Source organism: Kogia breviceps, chromosome 3 (genome assembly GCF_026419965.1).
Source record: "Kogia breviceps isolate mKogBre1 chromosome 3, mKogBre1 haplotype 1, whole genome shotgun sequence".
NCBI classification, from domain to species: domain Eukaryota; kingdom Metazoa; phylum Chordata; class Mammalia; order Artiodactyla; family Physeteridae; genus Kogia; species Kogia breviceps.
The window spans coordinates 44,366,980-44,388,226 of NC_081312.1; positions in this window are offsets into that span (position 1 = coordinate 44,366,980).

Here is a 21,247-nt window from a genome sequence, read left to right on the forward strand (position 1 = left end):
TTTATGATTTAACTTAATTCCCTCTTCCATTAGGAAATGCAAATCCATGCCCACCACCCATACCAAAAACTGAGATGTAAATCTAGAGGAAAATAACAACCAGAGGTTCAACTATCTATAAGGCAGTATAGCACAGTGTACGGTGTGCCAGCTTTAGAGTCAGACTGCCAAGCATAGAACCCTGGACCTGCCACTTAAAAGCCTTAACCCCCCCCCCCCGCAGCCTCAGTTTGATAGCTGTAAAATGGAAATAATTAGAGCAAATACCACAGAGTTTTTGAAGGAATCAAATGAGATAATGATACATAAAGCACTTAGAACACCATCTGACATATATCAGGGGCTCAGTAAGTGATAGCTGTTATCGGAACTTAATTCCTCTGTTTTATGCTCTAGAAACTAAAGGGATTTCTTTCTTTTTTTCTTTTTTAATCTGTGGCTTCCTCTCAAACCACCTGACAGGTAACTAAACCCCAAATGAATGCTTCTCATTTTTTTCTACTTCGCAAAGCCACACCAGTCTTCCCCTCCCCTCCTCCATGCCCCTTGAATTCCAACCAGTTAAAGTACAAGAGAGTGGCCAAGGAGTGAAGATGCTACAGCCTAAACTGCCTGGCTTAATTAATTTCCGCCAATTCCTGCTGCTGGCCATGCTGCCACCACACCACCTCAATTCCCCTCGGTGCTAACAACGGAAAGTGGCACACAGTGGCTGTCACTCTGTAGCGAGAAAAGGAAAAATGTACTGTCGATATATATAACTCGTCAATGTAAATGCTTTCAGGAGCCCTTCGCTGTTTCTTTTCATGTTCTTTGAGCCTAAGAACCATTTAGAGAAGCCCTGCTGTTCTAGCACCCTAAGGACACGAAGAGGATGCTGATGAGCAGCTGAGAAACAGAGCTTCTATTTATGTGGAGCAAGGCAGGCCTAGCTCTTCGATTCACAGTAAGCAGAATATCTTAATCACAGGCATTCTGAAGTCATGCCAGGTGGAGTGCCCCGTGTTTGTCTGCTTGCTTTTCTTTCTTTTTAAAAAATACAACTTGGGAAAGACTCTGATACAGGCAGGTAGGCTTTTATTTCAGGATCCGTTATTATCTTCCCATTGGGAGGTTGGGAAAGAATTGGCACCTAAATATCCATCCAAGTACGTCTATACCAGGAGTGGTCTAGAATTTCCAGAAAGGACGGGGCAAGGATGGCAATTTTTTGGTAAAAGGAGCTAGTGGGCTTCCCCAGAGAAACTACATTTGCATAGTAAACAGGCTGTTGTTTGGAGTCCATATTGACTGGGGCTGGATTTGTAAGGCTGAGGGAGGTTTGGAAGGGCTCCTCACTTTGTATTCGAACAGCCATGGCCCCTGACGCTCATTCCCCATGCTTTTAGGAGCCCTTGCTACATGGTCTAAGGAAATGTCTTCAACAGAGGTAACATGCTAGAATAAAGTTGTTAGTAGTGTAGGAAGTGAGGGTTTTATCTGCCTAGAAAGATGCCTGGTACAAGAGGTGCTCAGAAATATTTGTTGAATGAATTTATGATTTTATGGAAGCTATTAAAGTAAAAGCCCTGGAAAAGAAGTCACCATCAGAATAACTGGTTTCTATTTTTTGGTTTAAGTTAATTATTAAAAATATTTAGAATGACTCCCTTCCCCTGACTGAAGCAATAAAGTGATATGTGTAAAGAATACAGGGAATAGTTTTTGGTAATAAGCAAATATGCAAATAAATATGCAAGAACACTTGGCAGAGGCTTCTTGCTGTCTTTCAATGTTTCTACAATTCTCCCATCTTCCTGTAAGAATAGGACTCCCAATTTTAGCTGGATACATGGCTTCTCAGATAAATATTATATTTCTCAACTCCCGCGACCCCCGTCCCCGCAGCTAGGGGGTCACGTGAATACACGTGACTTCCAGGTCATGCACTTAAAGGTAAGGAGTGCGGCCTTCTTCCCTTCCTTTTCGCCTTATCACTGTGTGGGATGCAAATATGATGATAGGAGCTGGAGCAGCCATCTTAGACTGTGAGTTGAAAGCTGTGTGTTGAGGATGAGAGAGCAAAAGATAGAAGCAGCCTATACCTCTGACACCATCAAGCGTCCCTTAGACTGCCTGTACTCAAACACTTGAGAGGGAGACTTCCCAACCATTTAAAAAAATATTTTTTTACTATTTATTTAACTGCACTGGGTCTTAGTTGCAGCACACAGGATCTTCATTGAGGGATGCGGGATCTTTTTAGTTGTGGCATGTGGGATCTAGTTCCTTGACCAGGGATCAAACCTGGGCCCCCTGCATTGGGAGCGTGGAGTCTTAACCACTGGACCACCAGGGAAGTCTCCCAACCATTGTTTTTAGGAATGCCTCTGTTGCTTTAGCCAATCTGTATTTAAACAAATGTTAACACCATGCTACATTAGGGAAGAAAGCCGAAAGGAAAACTCCATTCACTTGAAACAAAATCAAGTAGAGCGGAATCAATTATTGAGATATTCATTGATTCTCATAATTTCCCTCTTCCGGTTCAACTACTACTTTTCAGAATGAGTTCATATTGCTGTTGACTCACGAAGGAAATGTTGGTTCTGATTTCTAAAGCTGTGGTTGTAGCCATTGACACTCTTAGCAGGTATGAAATCCAATCTACTGCCTGTTTTTTAATGGCCTGAGAACAAAGAACGGTTTTTACATTTTTAAATGATAGAGAAAAATCAAAATAAAGTTTTATGATATGTGGAAATGATATGAAATTCAAATTTCAGTATCTGTAAGTAATGTATTAGAGTGCAGACACATTCATTCATTTAAATATTGTTTGTAGCTGCTTTCTTACAGAGTTGAGTAGTTACGATAGAATCTGTATGCTTCACAAAGCCGAAAATGTTTACCGTGTGACCTTTTCCAAAAGACAGTTTGTTGCCCCTTCGTTATAGTTATCTTTCCTGTTGTTTTTAGTGGAAGGTGGACACATATTATTTGAATTAATTTCCTTCACTTTGAAGTTTCAAACTACAGTATCAAATTTATACATTTAGGGATTTTCTCAAATAGCTTGATTTTTAATCATGAAGAATATTCAATTAACTGATAAAGAACTTGAAAAGTAACAGTGGCTAAATTGCACTGTTAGTATTGGGTTGGCCGAAAAGTTCGTTAGGGTTTTTCTGTAACACCTTACAGAAAAAACCCAAATGAACTTTTTGGCCAACCCAATATTTCTGTGAACAATAGTTCACAGATTTTGACGGCTGAATCTTCAGTCCCACATTTAGCTTCATTTCCTTTGGCATTGGTGAGAACAAGCCCTGTCGTTAAATACCATCCTTACTATATTTCTTGTGCCATCTCCTCAATGCCATTCCCACAGCTATTATCCTACTTCCGTTCCTTAATAATTCTAGACCATACTTTTGCAATAATACTCTTACTGCTCTTCTTGCATCCAATCTCTTCTCCCATACATTTCCTTTCACCAGAGAGAATTTCCTTTAAAAGAAAAAAAAGTACATTTGACCCTTGAACAACATGGTTTAACTGTGCAGGTCCACTTATATGAGGATTTTGTTCAGTAGTAAATACTACACGATCCATGGTTGGTTGAATCTGCAGATACAGAACTGTGGATATGGAGGAACCTCGAACAAGGCGGGCCAACTATAAGTTATACTCAGATTTTCAACTCCAGGGAGGGTCAGTGCCCCGTTTTGTTCAAGAGTCAATTGCACATAGCTAATTCCAATATCTAATCACATAGCTGCGTGTCCCATCTAAAATATTTCAGTCCATCCATAACAAGTTCCTTAGGCTGGCATTCATGATTCTTCGTGATATGTTCTTATCTTACACTTTATCCAAATGGAACCATTCTCTTTTCCCAATATACCTCTGTAGGATAGGCCCTGTTCTCTGGTCCATCCTCTGTGCCTTTGTTCATAGAATGATCTCTTACCTCCAAACCTAACCCTTCTCTCCATCCTTAAATATTCAAATTCTGTTTTTTTTTTAGGGCCTAACTCCAATGCCAACTCTTACAAGAAAACTTCTTCAACTCTCCTATTCCACACTCAGTAAGTATTGTAGACACCTATGGCTTTTTTCTGTTATGGCATCATTCATTCACCATTCTTCCAGAAGGACTACATGAATTGTACTTTGGGGATGGGAGCAAACTTGATGGGATTATAACTCAAAATGCCACACCCTTCCTGGAGGGGAAATGGAGATGTAATACTAACTAGGCCAAGCAGAAACACTCCCTCTCCATCTTGCTCGGTTCTCCTTCTAGCTCTATCTCTTCACAATTTGATTCTTGAGTGATGCAAGAATGGAAAACGCCTGGAGCTCATTCATGTCCTGAAGAACTCATCCATTATTTCTTTTTAAAAAAAAATAAATGTATTTATTTCATTTATTTATTTTTGGCTGTGTTGGGTCTTCGTTGCTGGGCGCTGGCTTTCTCTAGTTGTGGCGAGCGGGGGCTACTCTCTTGCTGTGCATTGGGCTTCTCATTGAGGTGGCTTCTCTTGTTGCGGAGCACAGGCTCTAGGCACGCCGGCTTCAGTAGTTGTAGCACGCGGGCTCTAGAACACAGGCTCAGTAGTTGTGGCACACGGGCTTAGTTGCTCCGTGGCATGTGGGATCTTCCCAGACCAGGGCTTGAACCCGTGTCCCCTGAATTGGCAGGCGGATTCTTAATCACTGTGCCACCAAGGAAGCCCTCATCCATTATTTCTGCTCCCAGATCCCTATTGCTGCTCTTCTCCGCTCCTTGCGAGTGCGGGTTTCTTTGCCTTATCTTGTGATTTTATGAAGAAATCCATTCCCTTCCAGTCAACTCTTTTGTAAATTAGGCACTGCTGGTTTCTATTGTTTGCAACCAAAGACACCAGCTGATAGAAGTTGTGATCATTCCTTCCTCCGAACCCTCAAAGTACTTTACCTATACATTTCTTAGGGTTCCTAACACTTCCTACCTTGTATAATAATTATCCATGTTATTGTTTTCTTTGTCTTACACAGTGTCAGTTCCAGAATTCTATATAGGAGGAGCAATTGGGGGTTGAAGAAGGAAAGTATAAGGGACTTATCATGAATCCTTTTTGGAGTCAATAACTGTTTTCTTTTTATTTAGACTGTATTTTTTAATCTGTAAAAAAGCAACATTTTCTAAAGATGCTTTTATTTATACTTTATGTAAAATTAATAAAAGAACATCCATTTTCTTTTTCAGAGAATGCTTATTTGAAGGAAACATGGCATTGGAGCTTACGGTGGGGTGAAATTCCTCCTCTCCTTCCAAGGCTCCTTTGCTTGCAGATGCTGACTTTTAAAGACTGTGAGCCATATGTCACCTCTGTGATCCCTAGTATAGGTCTTTACACAAAATCAGTGCCCAGCACAGTTGTTGAATCAGTCAGTCAATCAATGGTCACTGTACCATTTTGCCTCATTTTTCTTTTGCCTCTTTTCCAATGAAAATTGAGGCGTATGTTTTCCCACTTGGAATTTATTTGGCTTATTCATTTTTTTTTCAATAAAGAATCATTAGCTGCCCATCTCTATACTGGACACTGTTCTAAGTGTTAGGAATACATCAGTGATCAGGCAAGATTTCTGCCACCACAAAGCTTGCATTCTAGTGGAAATATATGTCTACTGAGAGATAATTACTATGTCATTTATTTCCTAACTTATTATAACTGTAGCACCAAATATGTTTATCATTCTCTTGTGTCACTTTGTGTTTCTGCCTCTTCTTTACTGTTGCCCCCAGCTATAACAGAGTTTACTTTAAAAACATGAGCCCAGGGCTTTCTCTTACTGGTACTATTGTTTTTATTTTTCTCATTACTTTTTTTTTCTGTGCCTTCTGATGTTTGAACTAATCTTCAAAAATAACAATACATTATTATTGAATCTTCTGTCCAAAGTTCCTAAAGCTTAGACATATTAGTCACATACAGCCAATGTCTGTGAGTCATAGAGCCACAGAATCTTGATAACATAAAAGAGAAAGCTGCCACCAAAGTAGCATTTAATCAATTTTGCTTTCTAAACCCAGAAATCAGGCACCCCTGATGTATCACTAGCATCCAAAAGAAACTGAAGTCCTAGAGTGAAATTAAGCCAAAAGTTAATATGTTTTTCTGTTTCTGACAGACCCAAATTCTTATGTTGCTCATAGAAAGGAAGTAGAATGGAAGTAAAAGAAGAATCTGACAAAAAGAATAATAATAAGCAGTCTACATCATGAAAAAATGGATATAAGTGCCTATTCACAGCATCTTACCCACAATTTCAGTAGTGTCACCATTACTTGAAGTAGTAGCAAAATAGGAAGTATCGTGATTATCCTATTGCACACCTGGAAGGTATTATACACATACTCAATTCAGTAAATATTAATTGAGGGCCTACTATGCATCACATCCTCTGCTAGGCTGGGAGGGTGCTAGACTGTGGCAGAGGCTATTGGCTATTCAACAGAATCTACATCCCCTTTTTCTTTTTTTTTTTTTGTGGTACGCAAGCCTCTCACTGTTGTGGCCTCTCCCGTTGCGGAGCACAGGCTCCTGACGCTCAGGCTCAGCGGCCATGGCTCACGGGCCCAGCCGCTCCACGGCATGTGGGATCTTCCTGGACCAGGGCACGAACCCGTGTCCCCTGCATCGGCAGGCGGACTCTCAACCACTGCGCCACCAGGGAAGCCCTACATCCCCTTTTTCGTAGGCACAGAGCTGGTCTCCATATGCAGTTAGGTAGCCATGTGCCTGAGTGCCAGCCAGTGGAATGGAAACAGAGTCCTGTGTGCTACTTCTAGGCCTAGCCCAAGCTGCCCTCCTACTCGCACTCCTCTGCACTCCCTTCCAGTGGCTGCCATAGAGAGAACCATGGTGAGGATAGAAGCCACAGTTTGAACATGGCAGAGCCTCTGTCAGCATGGTGCCCTGACTGAGTGCATAGAGGAGAGCCTCTGACCAATCTGTTCATCCTCTCAGGGCTCTGACATGAGCAAGAAATAAACTGCCATTGTGTTGAGCCATTACTTGTTCCAGTCTATTTATCATTGCAGCCTTGCCTATCCTAACCATACATAGAATTAGACATGAGTTTTGAAATAATGAATTATTTAAAAATTTTTATTTCAGCTTGTTATATACTAGCAGTTAAAAAGGTTGAAATCATAAGATCAAGTCAACATTTTTCCTCTTCATTCCTTCTTTCTTTCTCTTTTTCTTTTATTTATTTATTTTTTTGAATTTTATATTTTATACCACAGGTTCCTACGAGTTATCCATTTTATACACATCAGTGTATACATGTCAATCCCAATCTCCCAATTCATCACACCCCCACCCCCACCCCCTGCTGCTTTCCCCCCTTGGTGTCCATACATTTGTTCTCTACATCCGTGTCTCAATTTTTGCCCTGCAAACCGGATCATCTGTACCATTTTCTAGTTTCCACATATATGCGTTAATATATGATATTCGTTTTTCTCTTTCTGACTTACTTCACTCTGTATGACAATCTCTAGGTCCAACCACGGCTTTACAAATGACCCCATTTCGTTCCTTTTTATGGCTGAGTAATATTCCTTTGTATATATGTACCACATCTTCTTTATTCATTCATCTGTCGATGAGCATCTAGGTTGCTTCCATGACCTGGCTATTGTAAATAGTGCTGCAATGAACACTGGGGTGCATGTGTCTTTTTGAATTATGCTTTTCTCTGTGTATATGCCCAGTAGTGGGATTGCTGGATCATATGGTAATTCTATTTTTAGTTTTTTAAGGAACCTCGATACTCTTCTCCATAGTGGCTGTATCAATTTACATTCCCACCAACAGTGCAAAAGGACTCCCTTTTCTCCACATCCTCTCCAGCATTTGTTGTTTGTAGATTTTCTGATGTCTGATGATGCCCACTCTAACCAGTGTGAGGTGATACTTCACTGTACTTTTTTTTTTTTTTTTCCAGTATGCGGGCCTCACACTGTTGTGGCCTCTCCCATTGCGGAGCGCAGGCTCCGGAAGCACAGGCTCAGTGGCCACGGCTCACGGGCCCAGCCGTTCCGCGGCATGTGGGATCTTCCCGGACCAGGGCACGAACCCATGTCCTCTGCATTGGCAGGCGGACTCTCAACCACTGCGCCACCAGGGAAGCCCCTCACTGTACTTTTGATTTGCATTTCTCTAATAAGTAGTGGTGCTGAGCAGCTTTTTATGTGCCTCTTGGCCATCTGTATGTCTTCTTTGGAGAAATGCCTATTTAGTTCTTCTGCCTGTTTTTTGATTAGGTTGTTTGTGTTTTTAATATTGAGCTGCATGAGCTGTTTCTATATTTTGGAGATTAATCCTTTGACTGTTGATTCATTTGCAAATATTTTCTCCCATTCTGAGGGTTGTCTTTTCATCTTGCTTGTAGTTTCCTTTGCTTTACAAAAGCTTTTAAGTTTCATTAGGTCTCATTTGTTTATTTTTATTTCCATTACTCTGGGAGGTGGGTCAAAAAAGATCTTGCTGTGATTTATGTCAAAGAGTGTTCTTCCTATGTTTTCCTCTAAGAGTTTTATAGTGTCTAGTCTAACATTTAGGTCTTTACCCATTTTGGGTTTATTTTTGTGTATGGTGTTAGGGAGTGTTCTAATTTCATTCTTTTTTTTTTTTTCAGTATGTGGGCCTCTCACTGCTGTGGCCTCACCCATTGCACAGCACAGGCTCTGGACGCACAGGCTCAGCGCCCATGGCTCACAGGCCTAACCACTCCACGGCATGTAGGATCTTCCCGGACCGGGGCACGAACCCGTGTCCCCTGCATCGGCAGGCGAACTCTCAACCACTGCGCCATCAGGGAAGCCCCCTAATTTCATTCTTTTGCATGTAGCTGTCCAGTTTTCCCAGTACCACTTATTGAAGACACAGTCTTTTCTCCATTGTATATCCTTGCCTCCTTTGTCATAGATTAGTTGACCATAGGTGTGTGGGTTTAACTCTGGGCTTTCTATTCTGTTGCATTGATCTATATTTCTGTTTTTCTGCCAGTACCATATTGTCTTGATCACTGTAGCTCTGTAGTATAGTCTGAACTCAGGTATTCTGATTCCTCCAGCTCTGTTTTTTTCCCTCAAGATTGCTTTAGCTATTCGGGATCTTTTGTGTCTTCATACAAATTTTAAGATTTTTGTTCTAGTTCTGTAAAAAAGTGCCTTTGGTAATTTGATAGGGAGTGCATTGAATCTGTAGATTGCTTTGGGTAGTATAGTCATTTTCACAATATTGATTCTTCCAATCCAAGAACATGGTATAACTCTCCATCTGTTTGTGTCATCTTTGATTTCTTTCATTAGTGTCTTATACTTTTCTGAGTACAGATCTTTTATCTCCTTAGGTAGGTTTATTCCTAGGTATTTTATTCTTTTTGTTGCAATGGTAAATGGGATTGTTTCCTTAATTTCTCTTTCTGATATTTCATTGTTAGTGTATAGGAATGAAAGAGATTTCTGTGCATTAATTTTGTATCCTGCAACTTTACCAAATTCACTAATTAGCTCTAGTAGTTTTCCAGTGGCATCTTTAGGATTCTCTATGTATAGTATCATGTCATCTGCAAACAGTGACAGTTTTACTTCTTCTTTTCCAGTTTGGATTCCTTTTATTTCTTTTTCTTCCTGATTGCTGTGGCTAGGACTTCCAAAACTATGTTGAATAAGAGTGGTGAGAGTGGACATCCTTGTCTCTCTCCTGATCTAAGAGGAAATGCTTTCAGTTTTTCACCATTGAGAATGATGTTTGCTGTGGATTTGTCGTATATGGCCTTTATGATGTTGAGATAGGTTCCCTCTATCTGGAGAGTTTTTATCATAAATCAGTGCTGAATTTTGTCAGAAGCTTTTTCTGCATCTACTGAGATGATCATATGCTTTTTATTCTTCAATTTGTTAATATGGTGTATCACATTGATTGATTTGCATATATTGAAGAATCCTTGCATCCCTGGGATAAATTCCACTTGATATTGGTATATGATCCTTTTAATGTGGTGTTGGATTCTGTTTGCTAGTATTTTGTTGAGAATTTTTGCATCTATATTCATCAGTGATATTGGTCTGTAATTTTCTTTTTTTGTAGTATCTTTGTCTGGTTTTGGTATCAGGGTGATGGTAGTCTCCTAGAATGAGTTTGGGAGTGTTCCTTTCTCTGCAATTTTTTGGAAGAGTTTGAAGATTGGTGTTAGCTCTTCTCTAAATGTTTGATGGAATTCACCTGTGAAGCCATCTGGTCCTGGACTCTTGTTTGTTGGAAGATTTTTAATCACAGTTTCAATTTCATTACCTGCGATTGGTCTGTTCATATTTTCTATTTCTTCCTGGTTCAGACTTGAAAGCTTATACCCTTCTAAGAATTTGTTCATTTCTTCTATGTTGTCCATTTTATTGGCATAGAGTTGCTTGTAGTAGTCTCTTAGGATGTTTTGTATTTCTACAGTGTCCGTTGTAACTTCTCCTTTTTCATTTCTAATTTTATTAATTTGAGTCCTCTCCCTCTTTTTCTTGATGAGTCTGGCTAAAGGTTTATCAAGTTTGTTTATCTTCTCAAAGAACCAGCTTTTAGTTTTAGTGATCTTTGCTACTGTTTTCTTTGTTTCTATTTCATTTATTTCTGCTCTGCTCTTTATGATTTCTTTCCTTCTACTAACTTTGGGTTTTGTTTGTTCTTCTTTCTCTACGTCCTTTAGGTGTAAGGTTCAATTGTTTATTTGAGATTTTTCTTATTTCTTGAGGTAGGCTTGTATAGCTATAAACTTCTCTCTTAGAACTGCTTTTGCTGCATCCCATAGGCTTTGTATTGTGGTGTTTTCATTGTCATTTGTCTCTAGGTATTTTTTGATTTCCTCTTTAATTTCTTCAGTGATCTCTTGGTTATTTAGTAATGTATTGTTTAGCCTCCATGTGTTTGTGTTTTTTACGTTTTTTTTCCCCTGTAATTGATTTGTAATCTCATAGTGTTGTGGTCAGAAAAGATGCTTGATATGATTTCAATTTTCTTAAATTTACTGAGGCTTGATTTGTGACCCAAGATGTAATCTATCCTGGAGAATGTTCCATGTGCACTTGAGAAGAAAGTGTAATCTGCTGTTTTCACATGGAATGTCCTATGAATTAAATATCAGGTCTATTGTGTCATTTAAAGCTTGTGTTTCCTTATTAATATTCTGTCTGGATGATCTGTCCATTGGTGTAAGCAAGGTGTTAAAGTTCCCCACTATTATTGTATTACTGTTGATTTCCTCTTTTATAGCTATTAGCATTTGCCTTATGTATTGAGGTGCTCCTATGTTGTGTGCATATATATTTATAATTGTTATATCTTCTCCTTGGATTGATCCCTTTATCATTGTGTAGTGTCCTTCCTTGCTACTTCAGCTTTATTATTTTTATTATTATTTTTGCGTATGTGGGCCTCTTACTGTTGTGGCCTCTTCCGCTCCAGACGCACAGGCTCAATGGCCATGACTCACAGGCCTAGCCGCTCCACGGCATGTGGGATCGTCGCAGACTGGGGCACGAACCCATGTCCCCTGCATCGGCAGACAGACTCTCAACCACTGCGCCACCAGAAAGCCCTTCAGCTTTCTTTTAATTTCCATTTGCATGGAATATCTTTTTCCATCCCCTCACTTTCAGCCTGTTTGTGTCCCTAGGTCTGAAGTGGGTCTCTTGTAGACAGCATATAGTTGGGTCTTGTTTTTGTATCCATTCAGTGAGCCTGTGTATTATGATTGGAGCATTTAATCCATTCATGTTTAAGGTAATTATCGATGTGTATGTTCCTATTACCATTTTCTTAATTGTTTTGGGTTTGTTTTTGTAGCTCCTTTTCTTCTCTTCTGTTTCCCACTTGGAGAAGTTCCTTTAGTACTTGTTGTAGAGCTGGTTTGGTGGTGCTGAATTCTCTTAGCTTTGGCTTGTCTGTAAAGCTTTTGATTTCTCTGTCGAATCTAAATGAGATCCTGGCTGGGTAGAGTAATCTTTGTTGTAGATCCTTCTCTTTCATCACTTTAAATATATCATGCCACTCCCTTCTGGCTTGTAGAGTTTCTGCTGAGAAATCAGCTGTTAACCTTATGGGAGTTCCCTTGAATGTTATTTGTCATTTTTCCCTTGTTACATTTAATAATTTTTCTTTGTCTTTAATTTTTGTCAATTTGATTACTATGTGTCTTGGCATGTTTCTCCTTGTGTTTATCCTGCCTGGGACTCTCTGCGCTTCCTGGACTTGGGTGGCTCTTTCCTTTCCCATGTTAGAGAACTTTTCGACTATAATCTCTTCAAATATTTTATTGGGTCCTTTCTCTCTCTCTTCTTCTGGGACCCCTATAATGCGAATGTTGGCGCATTTAATGTTGTCCCAGAGTTTTCTTAGGCTGTCTTCATTTCTTTTCATTCTTTTTCTTTATTCTGTTCTGTGGCAGTGAATTCCACCATTCCATCTTCCAGGTCACTTATCCATCCTTCTGCCTCAGTTATTCTCCTGTTGATTCCCTCTAGTGTATTTTTCATTTCAGTTATTGTATTGTTCATCTCTGTTTGTTTGTTCTTTAATTGTTCTAGGTGTTTGTCCTTTAATTCTCTAGGTCTTTGTTAAACATTTCTTGCATCTTCTTGATCTTTGCCTCCATTCTTTCTCTGATGTCCTGGATCATCTTCACTACCATTATTCTGAATTCTTTTTCTGGAAAGTTCCATTTTTCCACTTCATTTAGTTGTTTTTCTGGCGTTTTATCTTGTTCCTTCATCTGGTACATAGTCCTCTGCCTTTTCTTCTTGTCTATCTTTCTGTGAATGTGGTTTTCCTTCCACAGGCTTCAGGATTGTAGTTCTTCTTGCTTCTGCTGTCTGCCCTCTGGTGGAAGACGCTACCTAAGGGCTTGTGCAAGCTTCCTGATGGGAGGGACTGGTGGTGGGTAGAGCTGAGTGTTGCTCTGTTGGGCAGAGCTCAGTAAAACTTTAATCCACTTGTCTGCTGATGGGTGAGGCTGAGTTCCCTCCCTGTTGGTTGTTTGGCCTGAGGTGACCCAGCACTGGAGGCTACTGGCTCTTTGGTGGAGCTAATGGTGGACTCTGGGAGGGCTCATGCCAAGTAATACTTCCTGGAACTTCTGCTGCCAGTATCTTTGTCCCCATGGTGAGCCACAGGCCCCCCAACCCCACCTCTGCAGGAGACCCTCCAACACTAGCAGATAGGTCTGGTTCAGTCTCCTACGGGGTCATTGCTCCTTCCCCTGGGTCCCGATGTTCACACTACTTTGTGTGTGCCCTCCAAGAATGGAGTCAAGTGGTGTTGGGAAAGCTGAACAGCTGCATGTAAATCAAAGAATTTAGAACACACCCCTGGGACTTCCACTGTGGTCCAGTGGCTAACTCTCCATGCTCCCAATACGAGGTGCCCAGATTTGATCCCTGGTCAGGGAACTAGATCTCACATGCCACAACTAAGCATTCACATGCAGCAACTGAAGATCTTGCATGCTGAAACTAACACCCAGTGCAGCCAAATAAATATTCAAAAAAAAAAAAAAAAAAAAGAACACATCCTCCCATCATACACAAAAATAAACTCAAATGGCTTAAAGACTTAACTGTAAGACATGACAGCATAAAACTCCTAGAAGAGAACATAGGCAAAATGTTCTCTGAGATAAATTGTACCAGTGTTTTCTTAGGTCACTTTCCCAAGGCAATAGAAATAAAGGCAAAAAAAGCCCAGAGATAAACCCACAAACATATGGTCACCTTATCTTTGATAAAGGAGTCAAGAATATACAGTGGAGAAAAGATAGCCTCCTCAATAAGTGGTGCTGGGAAAACTGGACAGATAAATATAAAAGTATGAAATTAGAACACTCCCTAACACCATACATAAAAATAAACTCAGAATGGGTTAAGACCTAAATGTAAGGCCAGACACTAACAAACTCTTAGAGGAAAACATAGGCAAAACATTCTATGATATAAATCACAGCAAGATCCGTTTTGACCCACCTCCTAGAGAAATGGAAATAAAAACAAAAATAAACAAATGGGACCTAATGAAACTTAAAAGCTTTGGCACAGCAAAGAATACCATAAACAAGACAAAAAGACAACCCTCAGAATGGGAGAAAATAGTTGCAAATGAAGCAACTGACAAAGGAATAATCTCCAAAATTTATAAGCAACTCATGCAGCTCAATAACAAAAAAACAAACAACCCAATCCAAAAATGGGCAGAAGACCTAAATAGACATTTCTCCAAAGAAGATATACAGATTGCCAACAAACACATGAAAGAATGCTCAACATCATTAATCATTAGATAAATGCAAATCAAAACTACAATGAGATATCTCACACCTGTCAGAATAGCCATCATCAAAAAATCTACAAACAGTAAATGCTGGAGAGGGTGTGGAGAAAAGGGAAACCTCTTGCACTGTTGGTGGGAATGTAAACTGATACAGCCGCTATGGAGAACAGTATGGAGGTTCCTTAAAAAACTACAAATAGAACTACCATACGACCCAGCAATCCCACTACTGGGCATATACCCTGAGAAAACCATAATTCAAAAAGAGTCATGTACCAAAATGTTCATTGCAGCTCTATTTACGATAGCCAGGACATGGAAGCAACCTAAGTGTCCATCAACAGATGAATGGATAAGGAAGATGTGGCACATATATACAATGGAATATTACTCAGCCGTAAAAAGAAACGAAACTGAGTTATTTGTAGTGAGGTGGATGGACCTGGAGTCTGTCATACAGAGTGAAGTAAGTCAGAAGGAGAAAAACAAATACCGTATGCTAACACATATATATGGAATCTAAGAAAAAAAAATGTCATGAAGAGCCTAAGGGTAAGATGGGAATAAAACACAGACCTACTAGAAAAAAAAAAAAAAAAAAAGAAATCTAAGACATATTATGAAATGAAGGAATCAAGTTGCAGGATGTTACTTACGTAAAAAAAAGATAAGAAAAACACACAAAATTATTTTGCTGTCTATAAATATGTATGTACTCAAATGTATGGAGAAGATTCTTGAAGGATTAATACTAAACTCAAAGTAGTGGATGAGGGATTAGGGCACAAGGAGGGTGTTCACTATATCTGTTATTTCATTGTTATATATTGAGAATATATTCATATATAAAAAAATAAAATAGGGCTTCACTGGTGGCGCAGTGGTTGAGAGTCCGCCTGCCGATGCAGGGGACACAGTTTCGTGCCCCCGTCCCGGAAGATCCCACATGCCGCAGAGCTGCTGGGCTGGTGAGCCACGGCCGCTGAGCCTGTGCTCCGCAACGGGAGAGGCCACAACAGTGAGAGGCCTGTGTACCACAAAATAAATAAATAAATAAATAAATTAAATTAAATTAAATAAACAATTGGGACCTAAATACAAACTTATAAACTTTTTTTAAAAAATTTTATTATTTATTTATTTATTTTTGGCTGTGTTGGGTCTTCGTTTCTGTGTGAGGGCTTTCTCTAGTTGTGGCAAGCGGGGGCCACTCTTCATTGCGGTGCACAGGTCTCTCACTATCGCGGCCTCTGTTGCTGCAGAGCACAAGCTTCAGACACGCAGACTCAGTAGTTGTGGCTCATAGGCTTAGTTGCTCCGTGGCATGTGGGATCTTCCCAGACCAGGGCTCGAACCCGTGTCCCCTGCACTGGCAGGCAGATTCTCAACCACTGCGCCACCAGGGAAGCCCAACTTATAAACTTTTGCACAGGAAAGGAAACCATAAACAAAATGAAAATACATCCTATAGACTGGGAGAAAATATTTGCAAACCATGTGACCAACCAGGGCTTAATTTTCAAAATATACAAACAGCTCATACAATTCAATAACAAAAAACAAACAAACAAAACAAAACACGACAAAAAAAAAAAACCCAATCAATAAATGGGCAAAAGACCTAGACATTTCTCCAAGGAGGACATACAGATGGCCAATAGGCACATGAAAAGATACTCAGCATCACTAATTATTAGAGAAATGCAAATCAAAACTCCAGTGAGATATCACCTCACACTGGTCAGAATAGCCATCATTAAAATGTCTACAAATAACAAATGCTGGAGAGGGTGTGGAGAAAAGTTAACCCTCTTACACTGTTTGTGGAAATGTAAATTGGTGCAGTCACTGTGGAAAACAGTATGGAGGTTTCTTTAAAAACTAAAAATAGAGTTGCCATATGATACAGCAATCCCACTCCTGGGCATATATCCAGAGAAAACTCTAATTCAAAAAGATACATGTACCCCAATATTCATAGCAGCACTATTTACAATAGCCAAGACATGGAAGCAACCTAAATGTCCACTGACAGATGAATGGATAAAGAAGATGTGGTACATATACACAATGGAATATAAAAGAATGAAATAATGCCATTTGCAGCAACATGAATGGACCTAGAGATTACCATACTAAGTACATCAGAAAGAGAAAGACAAATTACCATATGATATGACTTACATATGGAATCTAAAATATGACACAGATGAACTTATTTACGGAACAGTAACAGACCCACAGACAGAGAAAACAAAGTTATGGTTACCAAAGAGGGAAGGCAGTGGGAGAAGGATAATTTAGGAATTTAGGATTAGCAGATACAAACTACTATATATACAATACATAAATAACAAGGTTCTACGGCATAGCACAGGGAACTATATTCAATATCCTGTAATAAGCCATAGTGGAAAAGAATATAAAAAAGAATGTGTGTGTGTGTGTGTGTGTGTGTGTGTGTGTGTGTATAACTGAATCACTTTGCTGTACATCAGAAACTAACACAACACTATAAATCAACTATACTTCAATTTTTTAAAATTCACTTTAATTTTTACATAGCATCCACAGTAATCATTATGGGGGAAAATTAATGGGCCAGTTTAATTTCATAATCTGCAGTAAAAAAACTTGCTTAGAATATTACATATACAATTAGAAGCTGAATGTTGGCAGAGACATCTACATGTTAATATCTAGGTATATTTAGTAGGGAGAAGATCTTTAAAACAAGAAAAGAATTTCACAAATTGGAACAAATACTAAGAACTGAAAGTAGCATATGCATAATTCCATTCCTAGCACACGTATTTAGAACATTTTTGCATCCATGTGTTTCAGACTTCCTTTACCTCTTTTATATTTCAATCTGTCAGAATATATGGGTTAATGTTTTCATCATAAATAATCTTTTGTTCAAGTGAAAGGAATTGGTATGATCTCAGCCACAAGATTCTGAAAAACCCCTCATGACAAATTCCGTCTTCAGGTCAGCAGGGTGCCATCATTCCTAACAATCATTTTCTATTTCTTTCTAAATATAAACACAAGGATTTGGTGCACAGAGCACTTCACCCACAATTGGATTGCAGTGGGTATTTCCAGATCTTAGAGACACCTGAAAGCCTCCGCTCTCCCATCTCACTCTCACAGACAAGGAATTGTTAAACTGAAAGCGGACTAGAAGAGAAATCTAGTTGTATAAATGTAATTCACTCTACAAGGAGGCCCGCTCGCTTTAAAGTTAAAATTACCACACATCCATCATCATCTGACGATATTAATCTTATCTGATTTTCAGTTTCTATAAGGCATAAAATCAGTGTGAACTTAGATCTCTATTTGTGTCCAATAGCAAATAAAAAATGCAATGTTTAAAAGCCAGTAAATAGAAATTTACCCTGATAATTAATAAGCCAGTGAGGTTAAAGCTACCTTGTGGGAGGGGGAATCACACTCCTTGTTGAGTAAATGGGGCATGGGGGGAAGGGTGCACACCCCAATACTCTCTTCTCTCAAATGAAATGTCCCTCAGATTACAAATTAAAATAATAACCTACTCCACACAGGTAGATAATTTGTCTCACAGCTATACTTCTCATATGGTGTTTATGGGAAGCACTTCAGAATGACTTAATATGATTTTAATGGCAGCAGGAAAAGAAGTTAGAGCTCTTAAAGCAGGGAACAAAGATAAATGTGCAAGTGGCACTGAGGCCGACCACAGGTATACACACCTAGGCCCTGGTCGGAGACAGAAGCCCTGCATCTTCATGGGTTGCCCTGATGTGTTGCCTTTCAGAAGTGATGCAGGATGTGATTTTCCCCCTTTATATTTAGAGCTATTTAAACAACTGCTCATCTGGGACTCACAAGGAATTAAAGTGAGGAAAAGTTAAGGAGCACTTACAAGAAGTACTCATTAAAAATCTGAAGGACTACTTAATGTGCTGTAATGGTAACAACATCTCCCCAAGGGATCCCCCCAAGGGATGCCACCACCCCAAGCAAACTTACTGTAAAAATACTTAATTTGAGTATGCATTCATTTGTTAACTTATCCCAGCATTTATTCAGTGGATAGGGATTGTGCTCTAGCTCTGGGCTGGGCTCTTTGCTAGGAACTGAGATTACTTTGGTAAACAAGACAGGCCATTGGGTTTGCAGAGTAAGTCTGCACTATGATTACATTTTGTAAATCAGTATAAATGACCATCTTATGCCCTATTTCAAAATATTGTAGAAATTTAAAACACTTAATTTTAATTACTTTTCTCATTCATTTGGTCAACACATATTTAATGAGTACCTGTTGTGGATTAGGGTAAATTTTGGAAGAATATACGTCATCTAGTTTTTGTCTAAACTAGGCAAGGTTCAATGTGAGCCAAACTGTCAATCATTGGCTTTGGGATCTGGATCACCACCACCCCTAAAACTCTATTTGTAATGCTAATATATGGCACATGGGAGATGCTTCAAATATGTTTCTTGAACAAATTTTTTTAAATGAGTGAACACACTTGAGGAATTACACATTCTAGACTACTCCTTTTTTGAATTACAAGTACCATTCACTTTGGCATTTTGTCTGTTTTGTGGTTAACCAGTTCACTGTTTCATGTGAATAGCAAGTGAAAGTGAAAGGGTCCTGTGGCCAGCTAGCTTATCTTCCATGTCTTCTTCTGTACAAAAATTTTGCAGAGTACAAAATAAGGGAAAATTTTATAAATGGCAATTCTCACATTCTCACAGAAGGTCCCTGGCATTTTTCATTATGGCATCTACCTATTCTGTGCTTCAGCAAGTTGGACATAGTCTCTCAATCAATTGTGCCATATTTATTATCTCCATGCCTTTGTTCCCTCTGTTGCCCCCCAACTAGACTATCCTTCATCCACATTAGTCTGTCCTGACCTAATCCTAGCCCATTCTTAAAGGCCCAGCCGTAGATGTATTCCTTTTCTTTCTAGGAGTCTTCCCTGCGTTGTACCACACCCCCCAAGCAGGGCATACTGTCATATCACGTGTCATTTATCTTGTAACATCTTGAATACTGTTCCCTTGTTTTGTGTTTAACTTTCTTTGCATGTATATCTCACGGTCAGTGTGCTGCATATGATGCTTACCCCTAGAACCATCCTCTACCCTTCTCTGCTCTGCTCTGCATACTGGGATGCTGACCTTCATGGATGATGTCAATGGGCTCCCTTGTTCTCTGGTTTTCTGGTTTGGGGTTGAGTTTAACCAATGACGGTCAACAGGAGGAAATCAGGATGGGAGGAGAGAGTGCGTGGTGTTTGTTGCTCAGTCACCTCCCTGCTGGGACACGGCATGTCAGCGTTCCTCTCCTGGACACCACAGCTCCTGTTAGGTGGCTCTCTCCTATAGCTAAAACCACAACCACAGCTACAGTCTGCCCTGGGTTCCAGTAACTGCTCCTTCCCCTTATCCCTTCAGGATCAGGGGTGGCAATGGCCCCAATGTTGCTGGTCCCATGGTGCTTCACCATCCTTCATGGGTTCCCTAACCCCACCAACACATTTGTAAATAGTCCCTTCATTCACCTCTGCTCAATTACCATGCTTGAGTGCACCATCTATTCCTTGCCAGGACCCTGACTGACAGAGGCAGCAACTGTGGTTTTTGCCTCTATGTATTCCCATGGATTATACCTCTATACAGCCCCCAAAGCTTCTAGCTCACTGTAGGGGCTTAATAAGCATTTGCTGAAGGAAGGAATAAAACCAAGCATGAATTGCCATAGCTGAATTAACATTTTGTGATTCACAGAAGAAAAAAAAATCTTTATGAACTATGGTTCCTCAGTGAATCCTGAAGATTCACTTTCAGCTAGCATTTACACATAACTAAGCATAGTGCTCACCATTTATTTTGTTTTCATTGTGTTTTGGGCTTCCATTGAATTTATATTCACAATATTAATTAATCTGTATTAAACATAGTTCACATATTTAAACCTACTTATTCTTCCGGGGAAACAGTTAGGTTAGGTGAATTGAAATTTCCATTTTTCCTTCCTTTTCTCTTTTTCATTTATTTTTGTAGGAGTCCCTTTACTGATGATCCAGTCATACCAGGTTCTGCCTCTCTCCCCTCCCAGGCTTTTTTCTGAACATGTTTTTGCATACCTCAATCTTATTGGTGAAAATCAAATTCATCTGATAAATAGACAAGCTGTCAACCTCTTTAGAAAGTCCCAGTTTTTTCACCAGCTTATCTACTCCCTCTTCTACTGAATGTTCAAGGTGCCACCTGACATATACCTATAACACGTGGGTGAGAAAAGAAGTGTGTTAGCTCTATGAAGTGAAGATTAAAAGGTAGGTGGACACAGATAACCTGAAGAACAGGTGAGATGCCTCCCTGAGCAGTGATCTTTCTAAAGGGTGGAGGCTGGCACCTCTCATGAGTTAATTCGGATAAATGCTACCTGGTCTGCCTTCTTCAGTGGTCTTCCTTAATAAACACTTATGTTCTTTGGTATTGTCTTTTAGAGTCAGAGGATGGCCCACGACCATGAAATACATGCTCCTTGAACCATGCTTGTTTGAGTGGCACTGGTATCTGATTAGTATCCTGTCAGCGTAACTATTATTGTTCACCAAGAGTGTTGCAATTAGTGAGTTTCTAGCTAATATACCCCAGAACTTCTATCTGGTAGTTTGCTAGGGCAATAAGGATCAATGCAGGTTGATTGTGGTGGGTATGCCAGGGTCCTACTGTCCAAAACTTTAACAATGGTGCAGCCAGGTTGAGAGCTACAGCCATCAACCTTGAGGAATTTTTTTTTTTAAGGCAAAATAATGTCAGCCAAATGATTCATCGTTTCAGTCTCTGTAGAATCAAACCTAGGAGGGAGATTTTTG